This window comes from Tenrec ecaudatus, chromosome 1, assembly GCF_050624435.1.
Source record: "Tenrec ecaudatus isolate mTenEca1 chromosome 1, mTenEca1.hap1, whole genome shotgun sequence".
Taxonomy (NCBI): Eukaryota; Metazoa; Chordata; class Mammalia; order Afrosoricida; family Tenrecidae; genus Tenrec; species Tenrec ecaudatus.
In genome coordinates this window covers 9,890,734-9,913,473 of record NC_134530.1, presented here as the reverse complement: position 1 = coordinate 9,913,473, position 22,740 = coordinate 9,890,734, and the positions used below count along the sequence as shown (strand labels likewise).

The 22,740-nt window shown below is 54.1% G+C and overlaps 1 protein-coding gene and 1 long non-coding RNA gene across 2 annotated transcripts in view; one reads left to right on the top strand and one right to left on the bottom strand.

Annotated features, from left to right (window-relative positions):
* Positions 1-14,284, bottom strand: part of ARHGEF18 (Rho/Rac guanine nucleotide exchange factor 18) — a 43,090-nt gene extending 28,806 nt beyond the window's left edge. Inside the window, exon 1 of the mRNA XM_075545793.1 lies at positions 14,174-14,284. The gene's annotated coding sequence lies outside the window, so the exon portion shown is untranslated. The remainder of the gene's footprint in view (positions 1-14,173) is intronic.
* Positions 14,285-16,393: 2,109 nt separating this feature from the next.
* Positions 16,394-22,740, top strand: LOC142444742 (uncharacterized). Its single transcript, XR_012783930.1, has 3 exons — positions 16,394-18,104; positions 19,277-19,474; positions 22,066-22,740. It is a non-coding gene; the product is annotated as an uncharacterized LOC142444742 (long non-coding RNA).

Genomic DNA, 22,740 nt, shown 5'->3' with positions numbered 1-22,740 from the left:
CGATGGCGGTGGGTAAGGTACACTGTGAGCCGGGTTGACCTGCCTGCCTTTGGGCTGTGGCAATGCGCCGGCGCACTTCCTTGGGGAACCTCTGAGACTCCCGTCAGTGGCAACTCGAGGCAGTCTACAGGTGGCTCACACGGTTAAGCACTGCTCACCTACCAGAGGCTCCTCAAAGGAGGCCTGGCAATCTGCCATTGGGTTACGGCCAGGGAATCCACGTGGAACACTGTGGGTTAGTTTCCCGGATGCGAATGAAAGCTGGCAGGGAGGCCGGGCTCTAAGTTAGAGGGGCATGTTAAGGGGTGGATTGTGGCTGTAGGTTACCTCTGGGGACGTGGGGTGCCACACCAGATGGTGGGAAGTTCCAAACCCCAGCAACGACAAGGGAGTCGGGCCCAGATGGATTCCCAGGGGGCTGCCCTCTATGGACAGCTTGAGGGGTCAGGTCCTCCATGCAGAGGGGCCCTGATGGGGGTGTCCTGCTTGTAGGAGGCATTTTAAGGGCCACAGTGGATGGGGCACCCCAAGCTGCAGGAATACCTGGGGTTGGCAGAGATGGCCCAGACACACCTCCTGCAAGGTGGGGTGCCAGCCACTGGTGGGGGGGCGGTCATGGAAGCCAGTGTTAGGAGAGGTCTAGACAAGGAATAGAAACCGGGGCTTAAACAGTCTCTGAGGCCACAGCGTGGGGAGGGAGAGGACAAAGCCACATAGGCGGGAGGGCAGGTGGACCCCACACACAAGGAGAGATGGAATGAACAGCCGTGAGGCCCGCGCTCTGTGCCGGGCTCCAGGGACCAGAACCAACCCACTACCATCAAGTCCATTCTGACTGTCAGAAACGCTTGTTTCTGGTAGAAGCCTCTGGCGAGTTTGAACCACAGACCTTGTGGTTAGCAGCCCAACATCCCAACCATTCCACCACCAGGGCTCCTTGGGCCCAGCCCAGTCTCATGGCATCGGATGGGACTGGAGGAGGGGGGCGGCTGCTGTATTGCCCCCACTAGCTCCAACCATTTTTATTTATGAGGTCAGCAGCATGCCTGGGGGCTCATTCCGCCCCAGTTCCCCCTCTGACAGCCCCAGAACTACCTGCTCACTCAGGGGACCCTGCCCCTCAGGAGACACTGGGCAAGGCCTGGGGACATCTGTGGCTGTCACAGCTGGAGGGGGCAGTGCTACTGGCACTGAGTGGGCCGAGGTCCCGGGTAGCGCTGCAGGGCAGCCCCAGCACAGACAAGGATCCGGCAGAGCCAACCAGCCAGCAGTGCTGAGGGTGTGTTCCAGGTGCTGTGAGGTGGTGGCCAGATGGCTCCTGCATGGCTCCCAGTAACCCCGTGCACAGCCTAACGAGACACCGTCTGGTCCTGCACCACCCTCACCACTGTTTTCCTGCTTGCGCCCACTGTTGCAGCTACCATGGCAAGTCATTACCAAGCGGGATGCCCTGCTCTGAGGGCTGGTCCCTCCGGAGGGTGCGAAAACATGATTGACATGCAAGCAGGGGTAGCCATGACTCGGTTGTGGGACCCCCCTGCCTTTGGAGCCGGAGCCCTGGGTTCAATCCCCATTTGTTGGTGGAGGCTTGGGTGTTGCCAGGATGCACGGGGCTTCAGTGGAGCGTCCACACCAAGCCAGGCTCGGAAGAAGAGCCCGGCAGCTATCTTCCAGCCACCCACAACCCCGCGGGCCAAAGCTGTCCAACCTGCAAGCTGCCGTGGGGCTGGCGCAGGGCCAGGTTGCATTCTGCCCCGCTGTCGGCAGGATTGTCCGAGTAAGGGCCCGTCTAGATGGCATATGCTAACCACGACAACGGGACCCAAACACACGCTGCCCAGGCTCCCAACCCACTGGCTCTAGCCAGTCTGTGTCCTGTGTCTGCCCGCGGTGAGCGAGACCCTCCCCATGGCTGTCACCTCCGGCTTCACCTTTCTGAAGGACGGGCGAAGGAATCACCCAGCAGAGGCTCCCTGGGCGGGGACACCGGCCCTCTAATCAACAGCCTCTGGGAACCTAAGGGTTATTAACTCATAATCATCTTCAGATCTCTGTGGGTTCTGGTCCTGCGGGAACTGATTAGGTGCCGGCATGTACTCTGCCCTGTTTCCCAGGTCCACCGGCTGGGCTCGGGTCACTCGCCAGAAAAGGACACAGGGTGAAAGTGACATGACCTCTCATGGCAGCTACTGGGGCTCATGACCTCAGAGGACCCCTCGAGGAGCCCCACTCGAGATGGGGGCCGTTTTCCTGAGGAAATAAGAATGATGGAAACCGAAGGAGGACGGAAATAATCAGTCCAGTGGGCTACGGGGCTGCACCGCCTTGAGACCAGAGGAAGTGGATGGTGCCCCGCCACCACTATCAACTGTCTGGAAAAGGATCACATTAGAGCAGTGGTTCTCAACCTTCTGAACGCCGCGACCCTTTCACACAGTTCCTCAAGTGGTGGCGACCCCCCAAGCATAACATTATTTTCGTTGCTACTGTCATTTTGCTGTTTTCCATCGTCATGTAAATGTTTGATAGGCAGGATGTATTAGGCGACCCCTGTGAAAGGGTCGTTCGACCCCCAAGGGGCCAGACCCCCAGGTTGGGAACTGCTGTGCTAGAGGGAGGCAGCGGGAGAAAAATGTGTGACAAGATTCAAAATCATAACATTACGAGACGAGGCTCACAGGTCGGAGAGACACAGGTGGAATCCAGGAGAGTAAGGCCTTTAGTCCCCCTTCAGGTGTGGAACTGAATTCACCCATGACAAATAAGACAGGCTTAGCAGGGGGACAGGGACATACTGAGTTGTATACCTTGGGACAATCGATCACTTGGCACTTACGGGGGGTGGGGGGGTGGCGAAGCTCTGAAGGTTCAGGAGAGGAGGAGGGGCGGAGACAGGAAACACGGACTCAGCGGGAAGGGCGATGTCGGATCAGACTGATGGCAGTGAATGAGGGGCAACAGGATGCGTATGAATCGTGGAGTGAAAAATCAATCTGCTCTGTAAACCTGCACTCAATGTACAGTCTCAGAGCAAGCTCATGGCGTGGAGTCGATTCTGACTCCGAGACACGGCAGGACGGGGCAGAACTGTCCCTGTGGGTTCCCGAGACCGTGACTCTTTACGGGAGCAGAAAGCCTGGTCTTTCTCATAATAAAAAGCAAAAAAACCACACAAATAAAAAAATACAACCCCACTCACCAGGCCCCCCCGGGATCCCTGGGGTGGGAAGTGGGCGGGGGCTGTGTACCTCTCGACCTCACTCCTAGGCTGACTGAAAGGCTGGGTCTGCCCAGAGGTGCCCAGGGAGAAAGGACTGGCACTCTCCTGGCAAAAAACCAGCCCCTGGTAGCTCCTTGGGTGCAGGTCTCTGAATTGCGTGGGGCAGTCATAAGCAGGGTGCTGGAAGGCACCCTTCCCCCTGCCCAGGCCTGGAGGAGCCCGTGCCAGCCACCAGGTTCTGGCCGGCTGGCTGAGATGGTCACCACTAGCCACTGACAACCTCCAAAGCTCTTGTAAGACTGGCGTGTGTAATACAGTTGGTGCTGAAGGAGCCTGGGTACCAGTGCACCCAGACCTTCTCCCTGAAGTCCAAGCACACGCCTCCTGGCTGGATCCGGGGAAGTAGATTGGCAGGTCTTTCTTCCTAGTCTGTCTTTGTCTGGAAACTCTGCTCAAACGCCAGCAGCCAGCCAGCCCCTGCTGACAGATGGGCAATAGCTTCCAGCAAGAAGCGGGAGCCTGGCCTGTGACATGACCAAGCCCTGTCAGGATGCTAAGCTGCCATACCCCCTTGACCAACACCCGCCCATCTGCAGTCAATGTTGTTATATCTGCCTTTGTCAATACAGTTTTATCGAAACATGGCCCCTGGGGGAGTGCCGGGAGGGATGATGCAGGGGCCATATCTGATCTCTGGCTACACAAGGGAGGAAAATCCATCTACCCACCAGCCCCAGACCCTCGGCCACGAGGCAGAAGTAAGACGTGCCTGTCCGCTCCATCCTTCTTCTACCTTGCTATGTCACCACCGCTCCTCCCAGGGCATCTAGTTTGCTGCTGGGTTTGAAGAGTCTTTGCAGTAGCCACACAGAACTCGCCTGCAGTACTCCTAATTAAGGGGGTGAAGCTTTCTGCTCCCATAAAGAGTTACAGTCTCAGAAACCCACAGGGGCAGTTCCTAGAGGGTCAAGATGTGTGGGCACCGACTCGACTGGGGCAGTTGACAGGTTTCCACAGGTCAGAACAGTGAAAAGTAAGGATATGGTCCTTGATTTACAGCTGCCTGGCCAAGCTGTCCTCAGCCAGAAGGCAAGCCTCTCCAGTGCTCAGTCACCCATGTGGTCCCTTGGCTTTGGCTGCTACAATGTCTCACAGTCTCAGGGGTGCAGCCCCTTGGCTTCGTCTCAGCCTGGCTCCTTTGCTCTGTCCTGCAGTCTCCGTGCTGTGGCCTCTGGTCTCCCCACTTCAGTTAGGTTCTCCAATGTGCCCTCTGCTGGCGGCTCTTCGAAGGCCTCTCAGCTACTGATACGGCTTATGCACAGAGGAATGGCTTTGATGGGGGGTGTGGTTTCTGTCTTTCAGCAGAACTCCAAGGAAACAAAGGGGGAGAAGGGTGGCACGTGTGGCTGGAGCCACACCCTCTAACAAGGTGCAGACTCAGAACACATCCCACCTTAATCACGGCCACCAGCACACCAGAGAACTCCCTCCCCAATGGCACTCCAGCCACAGGCACAAGGGCAGGAATCCCTAACACACCACATACGGGATTACGGCTAGGATAGGCATATATCAGAAACCTCACTTTACCAGCGCCACACCCCCATGGGTTACGAGGCGTCTGTGGTTGCTTCAGGGAGCCCTGGGTTAAGCGAGCTGCCAGGCTTTCTGCTCCTGTGAGGATTCAGTCTCAGAAACCCTAAGGACCAATTCTCCTCAGTCCTAAAGGGTTTGCAAGGAGTGAGGAGGGACAGGTGGTGGGGTGATGGGGTAAAGGGGCAATGGCTGGGCTGGACTGGCAGCTTGCAACCTAGACTGACAGCAGAGGCGGCACTGAGCAGCCCTGAGAGAGAGCCAGCAGGTGGTACTTTGGGACACTAGTTTTTGCCAATAAAGTTTAATCGACACATGGGCACACCCATATGTTTCAGTGGGGGGGGCGGTCCACTTTTGAACTAGAACAGCAGAGGCAGCATCCAGGAACTTTGATAGACACCACATGGGTGGCCTAAGAAGCTTGAAAAAGAGATTTACTATTTGGCTCTTCAAAGGAGGCCTGGTGGCATTATAGGTTTCACACCAGGCTGCTAACTGTAAGGTCAGCAGTTTGAAACCAGCTGCTCCCCTGCAGAAAGAGGCGACTTTCTCCTCCTGTAATGCCTTTCTGTCTCAGAAACCCACCAGGGGCGCTTTCTACCTGGTCCTACAGGTCCTTGCTGTGAGCTGGACTTGGCCGGCAGTGAGCTTTTTTCTTTAGGGTTAAATGACATTTCAGTCCGTCCCTGTCCCCCATGCCCCTCCATCTCCTAGCAGACTAGCCTGCTCCCCTGTCTACCCAGAATGAGGAAACAGCAAGATCCACCAACTGTGCGATGTCATTGCTGAATTCCAGGGCCCTGAGAGAATCTACGTTTATGAGTCAGAAATTGCTCAGTGGCAGGGAGCTGGGTTTTGAGATGGCTTAAGGGAGCCCTGGTGGCACAGTGGGCTAAGCACTGGACAACGAACCACAGGTCAGCAGTTCTGAAACCCTCCGCCCCTCCATGGGAGGAAGGGGAGGCTTGCTGCTGCCTGAAAGGCTGGCAGCCTCAGAAACCCACTGGGGCAGTTCTCCTCTGCCCGGCAGGGTTGCTGTGAGTCAGAATCGAGTTAGGGACAGGGAATTTGGAGCCTGGAAGAAAACCTACAAAGGACTCTGGGGAGAAAGATGAGGCTGTCTGCTCCCTTACAGATTCACAGCCTCGGAAACCCTAAGGGGCAGTTCTACCCTGTTCTCTGGGGTCACCAGGAGCTGGAATCAAGTTGGCAGCGGGGACAGCCGTCCCATGGAGTCTCTGGGTGGAACAAAAGGTTCACGTGCTGGGCTGCTCCCTGGAACACTGCGGGTTTGAAAGCCCAACCAGAGGTGCTGCAGAAGAAAGGCCTGGTGATCTACTTCTGGGGGAAAGAAAAAGCCTGTCCCTGGAAAACCACATGGTATACAGCTCTACTCGGAAGGAGTCAGGAGCACCTGAGTGCCCACTGCCCTGGGCTGGTTGTCAAGACCCCATGCCGGCAGCAAGCAGGGACGAGGCTGGTTTCCCAAGAATGCCAGCTCCCATGACGACTGTGCGCCTCGCCGGCAGGGTGCTACCATGCGAGGAAAATTCCAGAACCTTGCGGAGACCTTCGGCAGCAGCCCTTGTGCAGCAAGTTGCGGTGTGAGCCTGAATACATTTGAACATGTCCCATGTCTCAAGGTCGGAGGGCACAGCATCACGGGTCTCTGTAGCATGGACCGAGGACGTGCCCCAACGTGGGTGGCCGGCTCTTTCTCTCTCAGGACCAGTGGAGCCCTGCGCACCGTGTGCATGGGAGGCTGGTGGGATCTGAGGGCTTGGGGAACCGGAGGCAAATGGCCAAACACTGCGGGGCACAGGATGCCAATTTCCACGGAGGAAATGCTGCTCCTCAGTGACTCCTCGTGGTTTGTCACTAGGCATCACTGGGAGTCAGCACGGATGCCACGGCCGTGGGGTTGAGCTTTTAATTGCCCCCCGCCCTGCCCCTGTTTGTTTGTTCTGTGGCTGCTTCTGAGCTAGGATGGCAGAGGCCAGCAGCTCTGAGTTAGAATCAGGGATCTGGGTCACTGACTGCTGTGACCCATGACCACATTGCAAGCGGCCTAAATCAACAGCGGTCCAGCAGTTCTAGGACCAGAAGTCTAAGAGGAAGATGGGCAGAGCGACCTCATGTGTTGTCCATTCTGGCGTCCAGAGGCTGCCCACATCATTCCTGGCCTCGTGGTGTCCCCCAGCCCTGCCCTCCACATAGACCTCTGCTTACACCTTCATATCTCTGCTCCAACTCAGACCCTTCTGCTGCCCTCTTAGGGGGCCGTCACGTTGGTTTGGCCCATAGCAACCGTGTGCACAACAGAACGGAACACTGCCTGATCTCGACCCCTCCTCATAGCTGTCCCTACGCTTGAGGCCGGGGCGGTAGCCCCTGTGTCCACTCATCTCCTGGAGGGCCTTCCCCTTTTCCGTTGCTCCTCTGCTTGACCAAGCGCGATGTCCTTCTCCAGGGACTGGTCTCTCCTGACAACACGTCCCAGGTCGGTCCAAGTCTCGCCATCCCTGTCTCTAAGGAGCACTCTGGCTGTACTTCTTCCACGACGGATTGGTTTGCCCTTGGGTACTCTCCATGGTACAGCCCTGGTACTTTGAAGATTTTTCTCCAGCAGCACAGTCCTACTGTATCAAATCTGCCGTGGCCTTCCTTATTCGATATCCGACGTTCACACTCGCCTCTGAGGTAAGTGATGCACACCATGGCATGGGTCAGGAGCACTTCAGTCCTCAACATAACAGCCTTGCTTTCCAATACACCCAAGAGGCCTTGTGCAGCAGATTGACCTGATACGAGAGGTCTTTGGGTCTCTTGACGGCTGCTTCCACGAGCACTGATTGTGGTGCCATGCAAGTTGAAACCCTTGACAACTTCAACCTTTGCCCCTTTTATCATGATGTGACCTGTGGGTCTGGGTGTAGGGGTTCTGGAGAGAAGAACACAACCCTCACCGCCCACTTATAGGAGCCCTTGACCACACTCAGGGGCCCTGGTATTGCAGTGGTTTAAGCACTCTGATGCCAACTCCATGAGTGGCCAGTGGACTTTCCCATTCCATGGGGATCACAAGCACACGAACAACCTCAGGGTCTATTCTGTTGGGCACAGGGTCACTACAGGCACACAACAACAACAACAACAGATGATTGCATGCGGCCGTGGAGCAGTTCTACGCTGTCTTGCAGGGCAGAGCTGACTCTTTACCTGCTTGGTGTCCTGTTTCCGAGGCGGATCGGTGCTCAATGCTCGGCCGCAAACTGAAAGGTTAGCGGTCGGCACCACCAGCTGCTCCATGGGAGAAAGGTGACGTGGTCTGCTTCTCTAGAGCCTGACCGCCTCGGACACCCCATGGGGCACTCCTGCGGGTCACGATGAGTGGGGATCTCCTTGCCCACTGTGGGTTTGTTGAGTACCCTGGGCTAGCCCCGAGCCTCTCCACAAACTCTTTTTTTCCCACCCCCCTCCACAAACTCTTAACTCACCCATGAAACAGTCCTTTCTGCCGCGCCAGCCCCTTTTCACAGGTGACTGGGACTTGGACTCCTTGTGGGGCCAGGGTGATATTCTGCTGCCCACAGCAGTCATGATGTTCTCACAGGATTAATCTGGGGGTGAAGGGGCAGAAGGGAGAAGAGGCAACCCCCCCACCTCCTGAGGCCAGGCCTCCAAGCATCAAACGCTGAAGGTGGGGCACACCTGCTGCTGTCAGGTGTGTGTGTGTGTGTGTGTGTGTGTGTGTGTGTGTTGGGGGGATGCACAGACAGGAGGAGGGGCAGGGGGAGCTAACTGTAAGGTCCTGGAAACGGATAGTAGGTCTGTTGGCCTCCGGTGGCAGATATGCGCCCCCAGCAGGACACTGGTCTTCCACATCTTCTTTCTGACAGGCCTGGTCACTCAGCTCCGAGTTCTCTCCTTCCTCCCTTGCTCACGGGCCTCCAGCGGACTCACCTTCCCCTCCCTCTCAAGTGCTCAAATGCATTGTCATCGAGTCAATTCCAGGCCATAGCGACCCCCGGTGGGTTTCCAGTACTGTCACTGGCGACAGGAGTAGAAAGCCCTGTCTTTCTCCCAAGGAGCTGCTGGTGGCGTCAAACTGCCAACCTTGTGGATCGCAGCCCAACGTGTAACCACTTTGCCACCAGGCCACCATGATGCCCCTCCCTGCCCCCCACACCACAGGGCAGCTCAGAACGGACCGATGGGGGTCCTGAGGAAAGCAGAGGGCCACACCACTCTCCCAAGGCTGGCGGGTTTCAAGCACACGGTCAAGTGCTTTGCTGCTGCACCTCCAGGCAAACATTCAACTAAACTACAAACAAACGCAAAGCCCAGGCATCCAACTTGTCTCACCAAGAGTCTCCCTGGCCCTCGCTGGCCTCGACGTCACTGGACACATGTCCTCCTCCAACAGATGCTGTGGGTAGGACGGCATTCCATTGTGACCCAGAGTTTCTGAGGTACCTCTCCAGGCATTTCTTCCTACTGTCTCACGTTAGAAGCGCCTGTTCACCATGGGGGACGCTGTGGGTGTAGCTCCCGGCATCACAGCCACAGCCCGACACACTGACAGTCAGGGGGAGGGCCAGAGTCGGTGCCCTGACTAAAAATCGATTCACGCCGACCATCTATCACCCTTCGTGCTGCTTACGCTGGGCACTTGTTCCCTCTGCATGATGGTTAGATTTTAATGGTTTCACGTTAGGCTGTTAACTGCAAGGCCCGCAGTTCGGCACCACCAGTCGCTCCCAGGGAAAAAGAGGAAGCTTTCTACTACCGTACAGAGTTACAGTTTTTGCAAACCCACTGGGGGCAGTTCTCCCCTACTGTATAGGGTCAGAATCCACTCAAGGACAGAGAGTTTGGAGACGTACACCTGGGTGAAGACCAACCTATCAACCAGGTTGCAGCCTGATGATACCTCTGTGGGGTGTGGCCTTTTGTATGAGGGACACCCTGAGCAGGACTGAGCTCTCTCTGGCCCCTCTGCCGACTGCTGGTTCGAGATCCTGCATCTGGTTTGTCAGTATCCTGCTATGCCTCCTGCCAGTCCCAGGAGGCCTTAGGGGACTGTCAATTTCGGATTCATTCAGCTTGGCACCCACCAGCCTGTGGCCTTCCTGCTTCACCTTCCTGCTTCCTGCTGGTCAGCCCCTGCAGCTACAGCAGTCAGGAGCAGCCTGCAGCTGACATCTGACCTATGGACTTGAACCAGACTGGAGTGACTTACTTTCACAACAGCGGGCCATTTTCCTGATAGAACTCTTTCTACAGATAGACACAGAGCCCTGGCGGCGTGGTGGTTATGCGTTGGGCTGCCTGGTCAGCAATTTGAAACCACCAGCAGTTTTGCAAGGGAAAGACTGGGCTTTCTACTCCCTTAAAAGAGTCAGCGTTGACCCGGTGGTCATGAGAGGGAGTTCTATAACAGACACATCCAAGAGTCACTGGTTCCATTTCTTGGGAACCTGGGCTGATACCCGTGGGCTTTCCTCGACTTCACCCTCTGGCCCTCCAGCCGCCCAGCTCTAGGGCCTGCCTTCAACTTGTGTGCTAGGCCTGCAAGCGCTTCCAGCTCCCACAGTTCTGGTGATGGTGCTTTGAACAAGCACTGGACTGCCAACCGCAAGGCCAGCTGTTTAAAGCCACCGGCTGCTCCCCTGAGGCTGTCTGCCCCAGTACAGATGCCCCTGGAAAGCCTACACGGGATCCCTGGGCATTGGAATCAGCGGAAGTGCACTGGTTGGGACTAAGAGGCGACTGCTGGCAGGGCAGGAGAGAATCCTGCCCCTTCTCCCACGAACTTTCTGAAGCCCTTTTGTAGAAGGCCTCACTGACCTAAGAAAAGACACACACACACACACACACACACACACACACCAACACCACCACCACCACCACCACCACCACCACCACCACCCCTGCCCCATTCCCAGACAGGATCATACCTGATAGCAAAGGTTAGGATTTCAACACATTTTTTTGGGGGGGTGGTGGTGGTGGCAACTTAATCCATAATGTAAGGAGTGTGTGTGTGTGTGTGTGTGTGTGTGTCAGATACAACCCCCACGGTGGATGACAGGGAACTACTGCTTTCCAAGTTCAATCTCCTGGTTTCCTCTACCTGGAAAGGACAGAGTGACGCTGAGGCTAAAGCACTCGACTGGCAGTGGACGGGTTGCTCCGAGGGACCCACAAGCCAGTGTGAGGGAGAAACACCTGCCAATTAACCCTCATAAAGATCGCAGCCTTGGAAACCCCATGGGGCGGTTCTGAGGAGAGGGGGAGGGGCATGAGGACAACCTACTGATGACCAATCATGTCAGGTCCCTAGGGGCACAAAGGGACCGGGCCCTGCTTCTAACCATAGAGGTTGGAAGCTTGGACCCACCCGGGAGTACCACGGAAGAAAGGCCTGGTGATCTGTTTCCGTTAAAAAAAATGAAAACAAAAACATGATGATGGCAACATATGCACACATGTGCTTGATACCACTGATGTGTGGATTGTTATTAGAGCTGTAGGAGACCCAATACAATGATTGATTAAAACAAAAACCCACAGCTAAGAAAACCCTGCGGGTTGCCCAGAGGCGAACTGAGCTTGATGGCAGTGGGCTCTTGTTGGCTTGCTTGCTTTTTTGGTAGCAATGACACCTCCTCAGCTCTCTGTTATTGTGAGCAGGGCCACAATGACATACCGCCAAGTTAATATTTGGTGTCCTTCCCCTCCCCCATGCCTTCCTTCTGCCCCTCCCCGCCCATCCCCAGGCTCAGTTCCCTCTTTTGACTCTCTCCCCTGAAGCCCATCTGACAAAATGCTCGGATTTACACAGTGCTGGCAGCTGCACAGCTCCAAACAGATTCGACCCACCGACCCACTCGGTTCCAAAGGGTACCTTTTATGGTATGTGGCCTGTGGTCATAAAAGCATTGCTAAAAAATATAAAAGTCTTCAGTTTATGTGAAAAAGTATACTTTTTGATACAGCGAAGCCTTTACAATGTTTTCCCCTCCATTTAGGAGAGCAAACAGGCGTGGATATTTGTTACTTTTTGACATAATTCCCGGCAGTTAAAACTGTGTATCTTCTGTAGAAGTTTCCCCGATGGGTAGATCTTTCTCTGTGAGTTCCCCAGGAGTGACCACGGCTGATAAGTTTGGGCTGCTAAACCCCAGGGCACCACGCAAGAAACGCCCTGCCATCTGCTTCTGAAAAAGTCGCGGAAACCTCACCCAAAGGCCCAGCTCTGCCACTCAACTGATCTTTATCTCTCTCCAGACAAAAGCAGGGAAGCTGGCAGGCAGGTTTTCACGGAAACCCAACATAATTTCAAAAACAACAAGATGTAGCTGGAGAGGCCATGTCCCGTTACTACTCGCAGCGCCCCCCCCCCCACGCCAGCTGGGCACAGTTCTCCTCCCAAAACATTCCCACAGGCAGTGCCAGCTTCGCCACACCAGAAGCAAGAGTTTGCAAACCACCATGCTGCTCCTCCCGCTCAGGGATAGAGGACAGAGCCACCACCGGATCCAGAGCAGAGCAGGCGTGGGTGTTGGGGTGCACTCGGTGCTCCCCAGCCCAGCCCTCTGAGACCGAGGGTTTGCGCAGGTCCCGGGTGGAGTCTGAAGAAGTGGAAACATGCAGAGTGAGGGAGAAGCAGGGAGCAAACGTCAGAACTATGCCAGCCATGCGGTAGGTAAACACCCAAGGAGGCACAGCTGGTGACCGCAGCCCTGGTCCCGGGGTGCTGACAAGCAAGGACAAGGACCCCGAAGGCACAACGGCTCCTGCGAGACATGAAAATCACACCTCTGAGGTGGCCTGAAATGACTTCTGCGTTGCCCCAACTTCCAAAGGGCCCACAGAAAAGAAACAAATCAACCAGTTTTTTGTCCCAAGTGCCCTTGAAAAAAAAAAAGGGCAAACAAAACAAACCAAGCTCACAAGAAGTTAAATGTATTCTCTGACGCTTTCAGGGCTGGGTGCATTTATTGCATGGAGGCCACATTCTGGGAGGGGTCCTGGCGCAGTGGAAAAGCGCTCGGCCACAAATCAAAAGGTCAGATTCTAACCCATCAGCTTGCGGGTTAAAGATGTGGCAGTCAGCTACCCGAAGGATTTGCCATCTCAGAAAACCATTGGGAGGCGGTTTTTGGGACACCACCCACCCCAGTCGGCTTGGCAATACTGGGTCGGCTTGGTTTGGGCCAGGTAACTTCAGCTTTCCACACCCACCCCACCTCAAAAGGGCTTGCCTCCCAGAAATATCGATAAAGTCCATCAAGCGTGTTAACACAGACGGGTCCAAATGCCCCTAGTACACACTTTCCAGATTTTTTTATGGCCGGGTCAAGGGAAAATTGGAGTGGCACAACTCTTTACCGGAGCAGAAAGCTTCATCTTGTTCCCACGGAGTGGCTGGTGGTTTTGAACCGCTGACCTTGTGGTAAGCAGCCCAAAGCTGTGACCACGACACCACTAGGGCGCTCCTGTACTCCTAGCTCATCCAACCCCTCTCTGCCCGGTGCTCAGCCCTGTCTTACGTGGGGAAGCTGAGGCCCAGCAGGGTGCCATGGCGGTCAGAACGCAGATCTGATTTGCTGCATGCACAAGCCGCGGCTCCCAATACGTCTCCACTCAGGCTCTGAGATTAATCATTCACCAGACACCCAGATCACCCTGGCTCCGTCACGCACTGCCCTGCACTCGGCGGAAAAGAAAAATAAAAAGACTGGGGCTCCCCAAACGACGGAACAGGGAAAGGTTGGAACCTCGGTGGCCAAACTTCAGAAAAACTTTTTAGCCCGGCAGCCATCTCTGGATCTGGACTGAGCAACAGGTCTGGATTGGCGGGTGGGGGGTGGGGAGAGAACCAACAGCGAAGGGAGACCGGTCCGCACCCTGATTCCGGACGCGGAGGAGCGGAGGAGCAGAGGACCCCGGAGCGCACAGTTGGGCGGCGTGGCTCCCCAAACAAGTTGTGCCACCCACCCCCCGTCCCCCGCAGACAAGCTGTCCCCCACCGGGTCCGGGGGTGGGGCTCCGCGCAGGCCGAGAGCCCCCCGGGCTGTTACTGTTATTTACTGTGACTGTTGCCACAACGCCCCGATCCACCCCCGGGCGCCCCGTAACTGGCGGCTGAGGCTGCAGGCAGGGGGCCGCACAGACCGAGGGCGCGGGCTCGGGCGGGCCCGCGGGCACCCAGCCGTACGCACAGACGGCGCCGCCCGGGTGCAGCCGCAGCACCCCGCACCGACGGCGCCGCCCGGGCTGCAGCCCCTGCCGCGTGCATCCGGCTCCCCGGGTCCGGACCTCCCTCCCGGGCCGCCCCGCCGCCCTCACCTCGCGCGGTCCTCCGCAGGCCGCTCGCCGTCCGCTCGGGCCGCCGCAGCCGCGGCTGCCCAGCCTCCTTGAAACCACCGCAGTCCTAGGAGCGGAGCCGGAAGCGGGAAGCCGCGCGGGGCGGAGTGCGCAGGCGCCGCCCCGCCCCCGAGCCGGCCCGAGGGTGTGGCCGGGGCGGGGCTTGTGGAGGGGCGGGGCTCCAGGGACGCTCCTGGAACCTCGGACTTTGCGGAGGCTGGACCCCCACCCCAGAAGGTGGAGCTGCGGCTTTCCGTGGGGCTCCTGGGGGGCAGCGCGAGCTTACGGAGAAATTTCAAGGAGTCCGCGGGCACCGGCGTGGGTCCGCGGCTTGGAGGTCCTTGAGAAGGTAGGGTCAGCGGGGTCGGGGGAATCTAAAGCTGGGTGAGTCAGCGGGGTACCCCAGGGCAGGACTGGGGCCGCTTGGCGGCGGGGCTGCGGAAAACCGAGTTAGGTCCCTCAGGTGGGCAGAGATACCCCCAACATAGGAACCGTGGGATACTCCCAGACACATACCAGGCAGCCTCACAGGTGCCGGCAAATACCCTGAAACTAAGGCTCAGAATCTGCAAGATTCTAAGCCTGCAAGATACCTGCTAAGGAACAGGAGCCGGTTACAGATGCCCCCAACAAGCTTTCCGACACTCAGAAACATTAGAGATTCTATACAGGGGCTTTCAGAGACCCCGAACATATACCTGACAACCAATTACAGCCCCTGGCTGATACCCACAAGCAGATGCTGACCCTCGAGAGCAGCGGTCCTCAACTCGCCCGATTCATAACTGTAGCAAAATGACAGTGAAGAAGTAGCAACGAAAATAATTTTATGGTTGGGGGTGTCCTCACCATATGAGGAGCTGTAGGAAAGCGTCGTGGCATTAGGAAGGTTGAGAACCACTGCTCTTAGAGGGTATCTGGGCTACCTATTTACAGGAAAACAAAGCAATGAAACAAAACAAACCTACTCAGCACCTCTGGCAATTAATATTTGTATTATACCTTAAAGGCTTGAATGTAAACAAGTGGCCATCTAGCTCAAAAGCAACAAAGCCCACATGGAAGAAGCACACCAGCCTGGGTGATCACAGGGTGACAAGGGATCAGGTATCAGGCATCATCAGAACAAAAAATCATATTATTGTGAATGAGGGGGAGAGACCCAAAGACCATTTGTAGGCCACCGGACATCCCCCTTACAGAAGGGTCTTGAGGAGGAGACAGGACAGTCAGGGTGCAATGTAGCAACAATGAAAAATACAACTTTCCTCTAGTTCCTAAATGCTTCCTCCCCCCTCCCACTGTCATGATCCGAATCCTACCTTGCATGTCTGACTAGACCAGAGGATGTACGCTGGTACAAATGGGAACTGGAAACACAGGGAATCCAGGGCGGATGATCCCTTCAGGACCAGGGGTGTGAGTGGTGATACTGGGAGGGTAGAGGGAAGGTGGCTTGGAAAGGGGGAACCGATTTCAAGGATCTACATGTGACCTCCTCCCTGGGGGCCACGACGAGTCAAAATTAACCTGAAGGCAACTGGCATGTGTTTTGGGTTTGATGCCAAGATACTGCTATGTACCCCAGCCTCGAGGGTTCTGCCCTCCCCAGGAGGGGTGATTGGTCATAGCAGAAGTGAGCCCAGCCTCTCTCACCAAAGGCTCAGGCAGCTTGCCTGGCCCAAGAGGCTCTCTCCAAACCCAGTCCCTTCAGAATGCATCTGGGATGGAAAGTTGGGCAAGGGGTATTGGTAGTGGGAAGGGTGGATGCGTGGGGCTGGTGATATAGTGAGTTAACCACTGGGCTGCCGACCCACAGGTTTGAACCCACCAGTCGCTCTGCAGAAGAGAGAGAGCCTGCTTACATCAAGGTTTACCCATTCGCTGACCCCATGGGCAGTTCTACTCTGTCCTGTAGAGTCATTAAGAGTCGGATGCAACTCGCAACTCGCCAGCAGTAGGCTTGGTTTGGGTTGACTGGTCATGGGCCAGCACTCCGCTGGCACAGTAATTGAGTGATTAGATGCTAACCAAAGGGTGTGAGGTTTGAACGCACTCACTGGTGCCTTGGAGGAAAGATCTGGCTGGGGATTTGCTCCAGAAAAGATGACACCCTAGGAAATCCTATGGGGGCTCTAGGAGTCGGAACCAACTCAACTGCCACGGGGTAGCCTGGATAAGAAAAGTTCTTTTTTCAGATCACCAGGTCTTCCCCCCGTGGAGCTACCAGTGGGTTTGAACCACTATCTTTTGATTGGCTGCTCAGTGTTTGCCCACACACCACCAGGGCTCCTTCCGTCAACATGAACCCACTGCCCTCTAGTCGATGCTGAGCTGGTGGGGTCCACCCACCAACCTTCCGGTGAGCAGCTCCCCACCACTGCAACCTCTGGGCTCTCCCTGGACTGAGCACAAGAGGAAGTCTATGCACGAGATGGATGGACACTGTGGCTGCAACAATGGCTGAAGCAGAGGAACAATTGTGAGGATGGGACGGCTCAACACCAGGCAGGGCTTTGTTGTTGTGCATAGGGTCGCTGTGGGTCAGAACTGACTCAATGGTTCCTAACAACAAGAACAAGAAGACTTGACAACCCCAACCCTAACTCACTGTCATCAAGGCGATTCCCAGCAGGCAGCCTCAACTTTCTCCTGTGGAGCAGCTAGTGGATTTGAACCTCCGACCCTGAGGTTAGCAACCCAGCACTTCCCCTACAATGCCACTGGGGCTCCTTTTATGGACCTTAAGGGGTTGGGTAATTCCCTGTCACTCCTGCACATTGTGGGGGCATTGAGCAGCATTCCTGGCCTTAATCCACCAGATGCCAGCAGCCTTGACAACCGAAACATGTCTCCAGACATCCTCAAAGGTCCCCTGGGAGAGGGGACAAATGACCCTGGGTTGGAACCACTGGAATCCCTGGGCACTCCTTGGGCTTCCTGTGTCTGAAAAGTGAGTAAGAGCTTGTTGGCAAAGGGAGTTCCAGGAAGGACACTGTGTGAGCTCACAGTGACCACAAGGCTTCAGGGTGGCACTCAAAGCCTGACATTCCTGCCTGTCATATAGAGGATACAGCCTCCAAGTCAGTCATGGGGAGCAGAGAGTGAGTCACGTTTGAAGCAATTATGGAAGGTGAGTCTCTACAGTCTGGCCAAGATGATTTCCTAGAGACCTGCCTTGACACCATCCTGCCATCCCTGCTCCCCCTTTGACCTCTGAGGTAACCTTCCTACCCTACTGGACCTCCCCCATTTGCAGAGCCCGGCCACCCTGAGGTCTCATTCTTGTCTGGCTTTCACATGCACATGCCACTGAGTCAATTCTGAATCATAGTGGCCCCATAGGATGGGGCATAAATGGCCCTGTGGGTTTCCAAGACTAACTCTTGGTGGGAGCAGAAAGCCTCACCTTCCTCCCTCAGAGTGACTGGTGGTTTCCAACCACAGACCTTGTGTGGTAAGCAGCCCAAGGCACAACTCACCATGCCACCAGGGCTCCCTATAGAAAATCTCATCTTTCTCCTGCTGAGCAGCTGGTGGTAACTGGCAACCTTTGGGTTAGCATTCCACATGTACCCCACTCTTCCACGAAGGCTCCTCTACAAGCATATGAGATGAATGAAAATACCATGGCTTGGGTCAGGTGCATCTTAGTCCTCAAAGTAACCTCCTTGCTTTTCGACACTTTAACAAGGTTGTGTGCAGCAGATTTGCCCAAGGCAATACATCCTTCGAGTTCTTGACTGTTGCTTCAATGACTGTTGACAGCTTCGATCGCTTCTTCATTTATCATGATGTCTAAGGGTCCCATTGTATTTTAGTCTTGACATTGAACTGTAATCCATACCGAAGACTGAAATCCTTGGTCTCCATCAGCAAGTGCCTCCAGTCCTCCTCACTTTCCGCAAACAAGGTGTGTCATCTGCATATCGAAGGTTGTTAATAAGCCTTCCTCCAATCCTGATGGTTTTAGACAACAACAAGTAATGATATGGTGATGATGATGGTGGTGATAATGATGATGGTGGTGGTGATGATGGTCGTGATGATGATGGAGGTGGTGGTGGTGGTGATGATAATGTGATGATGATGATGATGATGATGATGATGGTGTTGGTCGTGATGATGATGGAGGTGATGATGATGATGGTGATGGTGGTGATGATGGTGATGGTGGTGGTGGTGGTGGTGGTGGTGGTGGTGATGGTGGTGGTGGTGATGATGTTGGTGGTGGTGGTGGTGATGGTGGTGGTGATTATAATGGTGGTAGTGGTGTTGGTGGAGGTGGTGGTGGTGGTGGTGGTAGTGGTGGTGGTAGAGGTGGTGGTGGTGGTGATGATGTTGGTGGTGGTGGTGGTGATGGTGATGGTGGTGGTGGTGGTGATAATGTGATGATGATGACGATGTTAGTGGTGGTGATAGGGATGATGGTGGTGATGGGGACCTAAGCTAGATGCACCAGGTACCATATTAAGTGCCACCCACACTGTTCTGGAAATCCAGTGAGCCCTCCAGGAGATGGAAACGTCATCCCCACCACCTTGATAGTGACTGGTTTCCGCAGACGAGCGTCGGAAGGGGAGTCCAGGTGTTACAGTGGGTTAACCTCAAGGCCCGTATATCCCAAACCACCAGCGACTCTGAAGGAGACAGGCGGGTCTCTCTACTCCTAGAAGGGGTGACAGTCTCAGAAACCCAGAGGGTCAGCCCCACCCTGTTCCCATCACATCACTCGGAGTCAGAATGACTCCATGGCAATGGGGACGAGAGGGGAGCTAAATGGGTGTGGCATGTTGGCGGAGGAGGAACTGGACAGACGCCTTAGCCAAGTGATGAATGTGCACATCCCAGAAACCAGCTGTGTTCATGCCACCAGAACCCCCCACCCTGTCCCATCCACTCCAGCCACGGTGTCCCCGTACTCCAGAGGAAAACAGCACCAGAGGGCTCTGGGTGAGCAGATTTTCTTCTAGGGTGTGGCTGGGTTGTGTGGGCTTTAGGCGGGTTGCTGTCAACTAGACACTCCTGACTAGGGGTAGAGTCAGACCTGTCAATCAAGTCATAGCCTGATGCTGTGTCTTCAAGGGTGTGGCCTTGTCATAAAGAGGACCCTGGGCACCTCCTCCTATTTCTGCCCCTTTGCCAACCTGCTTGCTGGGATTCTCTGCTTCCGACCTGGAGAGCTACTGGAGCCCTGTCATGTTTCTACCGATCTTGGATCCACATGGCTGTACACCCACTAGCCTGTGACCTCCCTGCATCTGCGTCATTACATATGACTGGGTGAGTCTGAAGAGGGGCTTACGGACCAGTGTCAGACTTATGGACTTGAGTGGGGCTGGGCTGGGCTGCTTTCTTGATATATAATTACTTCTTGATGGAAAGCTCTTTCTTATACATAGATGGATGTCACTGGATTTGTTCCTCTGGCCAACCCAGACTCACACAGTAGGTCTGTGGGAAAATCCCGTGAGTTATTGAGGTCCATAACAGATCTGGTCACAAAGAAGGGAAGTTTCGATGCTCATGTAATATGAGCGCATCCTGCAGACACCACGTCCAGGACAATGGCAGAGGACACCGATGGTCAGGCCATGTCTAGAGATCAAAGTTCAATTGTGGTCACCAGGGGCAGAAAGAGGGCCATTGTCTAGGAAGCCCCGAGTTGCTCTCAGTGGTGATGAAAACTCTGTCAGTAGCGATTGGCGATTGTCAGGAGCCAGCCTCAGTGGCATAGTGGGTACAGGCTGGGCTGCAAAGTGAAGGGTCAGCAGTTCTAAACCACTCCAGCCACTCCAAGAGAGAAAGATGAAGCTCTCTATTCCTGGAAAGCGTTAGAGTCTCGGGAAACTCACAGAGGCAGTCCTACCCTGTCCTGTAGGGTCGCTATGAGTCACATCAACTGGATGGCAGCGAGTTTCACACCCACACCTCAGTCTGGCAACCTGCTGCCATAGAGACCATGGCCAAGAAAATGCCACGGGGCCCAGTTCTACACTGACACACGGGCCACCTGAGCTAGGTCCCACTCAATGGCAGAGATTTCTTTTTTTGCTGCTATATGAGGGTGTTTCTGAAAGTTTGTGGGGGCAATGCAATGCAAGAATGGTGTTATGAAAAACCGACAACCAATGTGCTAATCATTGGCGAAAAGACGAAATCAATTCCACTGAAAAAGGGGACCAAAGAAGCCCCTTGTCCCTGCTCGTATTTAACATTGTACTGGAGGTCCTAGCTCACAACATAAGACAAACAAAAGACATCAAGGGTATTCGTCTGGGGAAGTAAGAGGTAAAACTATCATTATTCGCAGACTATATGATTTTATATATAGAAAATCCCCTAAACTCCACAAGTGGAGTGTTGGATGTGATAGAGGAATATGGCAGAGTGGCAGGAGACAAGACTAACAAATAGAAGTCTATCGGACTGCTATACACATCAGACAAGATCACAGAAGAGGCAATTAAAAAGGTAGTACCCTTTACAATAGCCAAGCACAAATAGAAATATCTAGGGATATACCTGACTAAAAAACAAAAGATTTGTACAAGGAAAAACACAGAATACTATTACAAGAAACCAAGAGTGACCTCAACAAATGGAAGAATATCCAATGTTCGTGGATTGGAAGACTCAATATAGTAAAGATGTCAGTTCTTCCCAAGGCACTATATAAGTTTAGTGTTAACCTGATACAAATACCATCATCCTTCTTTAAGGAATTTGAAAAATGGATATCTACCTGCAGAAAAATGAAGCAAGACCTGTATCTCACTCCATGGACAAGAATAAATTCAAGGGAGATCACAGACCTTGAGGTAAAAACCCAAACTATTAGGACAATCAATGAGGGAACTGGGACAAACCTGAGAACCTAGGCTATTGGAAATAGGGAAGGATACAAATACAGAGGAGTCACTAATTGACAAGTGGGATATACTGAAGATAAATCACCTGTGTACATCAAAAGAATTCACCAAAAGAGTAAAAAGACAGCCCACAGACTGGGAAAACACTGTTAGCAATGACACATCAGACAAAGGCCTTATTACTAAGATCTACAATACTTTGCCAGCTTACAATAAGAAAAAACTGCCCACTAAGGAGGAGGGCAACGGACCTGAACAGGGGCAGAAATCCGAATGGCCAATAAATATATGAGAAAATTTTCCCAATCACTAGCCATAAGAGAAATGCAAATGAAAACAACTATGAGATACCACCTAACACCCTCAAAGATAGCCCAATTAAAAAATCAGAAAGTAACAAGTGTTGGAGGGTTGTGGTGAGATAGGAACGCTCATCCACTGCTGGTGGACCTATAGGTATGTATAACCGTTATGGAAATCAATTTGGCGATATCCCAGTCTGTGGGCTGTCTTTTATTACTCTCTTGGTGAATTCTTTCAATGTACACAATGCTCATCGTGGCACAGTTCACAATCACAAGGAGTTGGAAACAATCCAAATTTCCATCAGCAGATGAATGGATCAAAGAACGGTGGTGCAGACATACAATGGAGGACTAAGCATTCCTAAGAAGCAGCCACGAGCCTGAAGCACATTGCCGCATGGGAAGAACCGGAGGAACTCATGCTGTGAAGTAAGCCAAGCACAAAAGGACAAGCACAACATGGGTCCACCTAGATAAGCTTAAAAAAAAAAAAACAGGGCTTAGGGAAAGGCTACTCTATACATACATCCCTGGGGTGAGGTCCAGCAACTATGGCAGGAGTAAGTCCAATCCAGGCTTACATACAGCAGCCAACTAAATAAGAAGGGGAAAGAAAGAGGGGTGGGGGAAGACATGGGTGGGTGGGGAGCAGGGCACTAACCCACTCAAGGGGAGAGTATTGTTTTTATCTCCACAGGAGAGGGCGAGAGACCACGCTTCCACCCGATGCACCAAGACATGAATACAACATACCGGCATGTACCAGGGAACCAATAGAGAGGACTGCGGGGCTGGCCCCAATCCCAACTATGTGGACACCTCCCCACCTCAGAAGAATGCACTCCAGAGGACAGCACTGGGGCTACAGCTTGGGGAGGGGGATGTGTTGGAGTAGTGCACATGGGAGAAGCGAAAAGGGATGGAGAAGGAGAGGACATCCTGGCCCACCCAGCCCCGAGGGCGATATTCCTGCTCAGAGCAGACAAGACACAGAGAGGACCATAGGGCTGCTCCCATCATGAGACCAGAAGGCCCTCACTAAACCATCGCACTGCAGGGACAACACTGGAGACCCAGTGCAAGAATAGTGCACAACCTAACCCCGTTACGCTGAGTCGAAACACTAAGGGCGTGCAACAGAGCAGCAAGGGGAGCAAAGTAATGAAATCCCCAGGGAATACCGAAAAAGAGACTTTGGAGACAGAGTGCGGCATCCCATAAGACCCAACTGGAAAACACTCATAAAGGCCAACAAACAGACCTTGATCTATGCATAGGCATTTCCATTTTTGTCAGTTTTTCTTTTGGTTGTTGTTATTTTTTGTTTTGTTTGTTGTTGTTATTGTTTTTCTGGTTTTGACATCCTTTATTG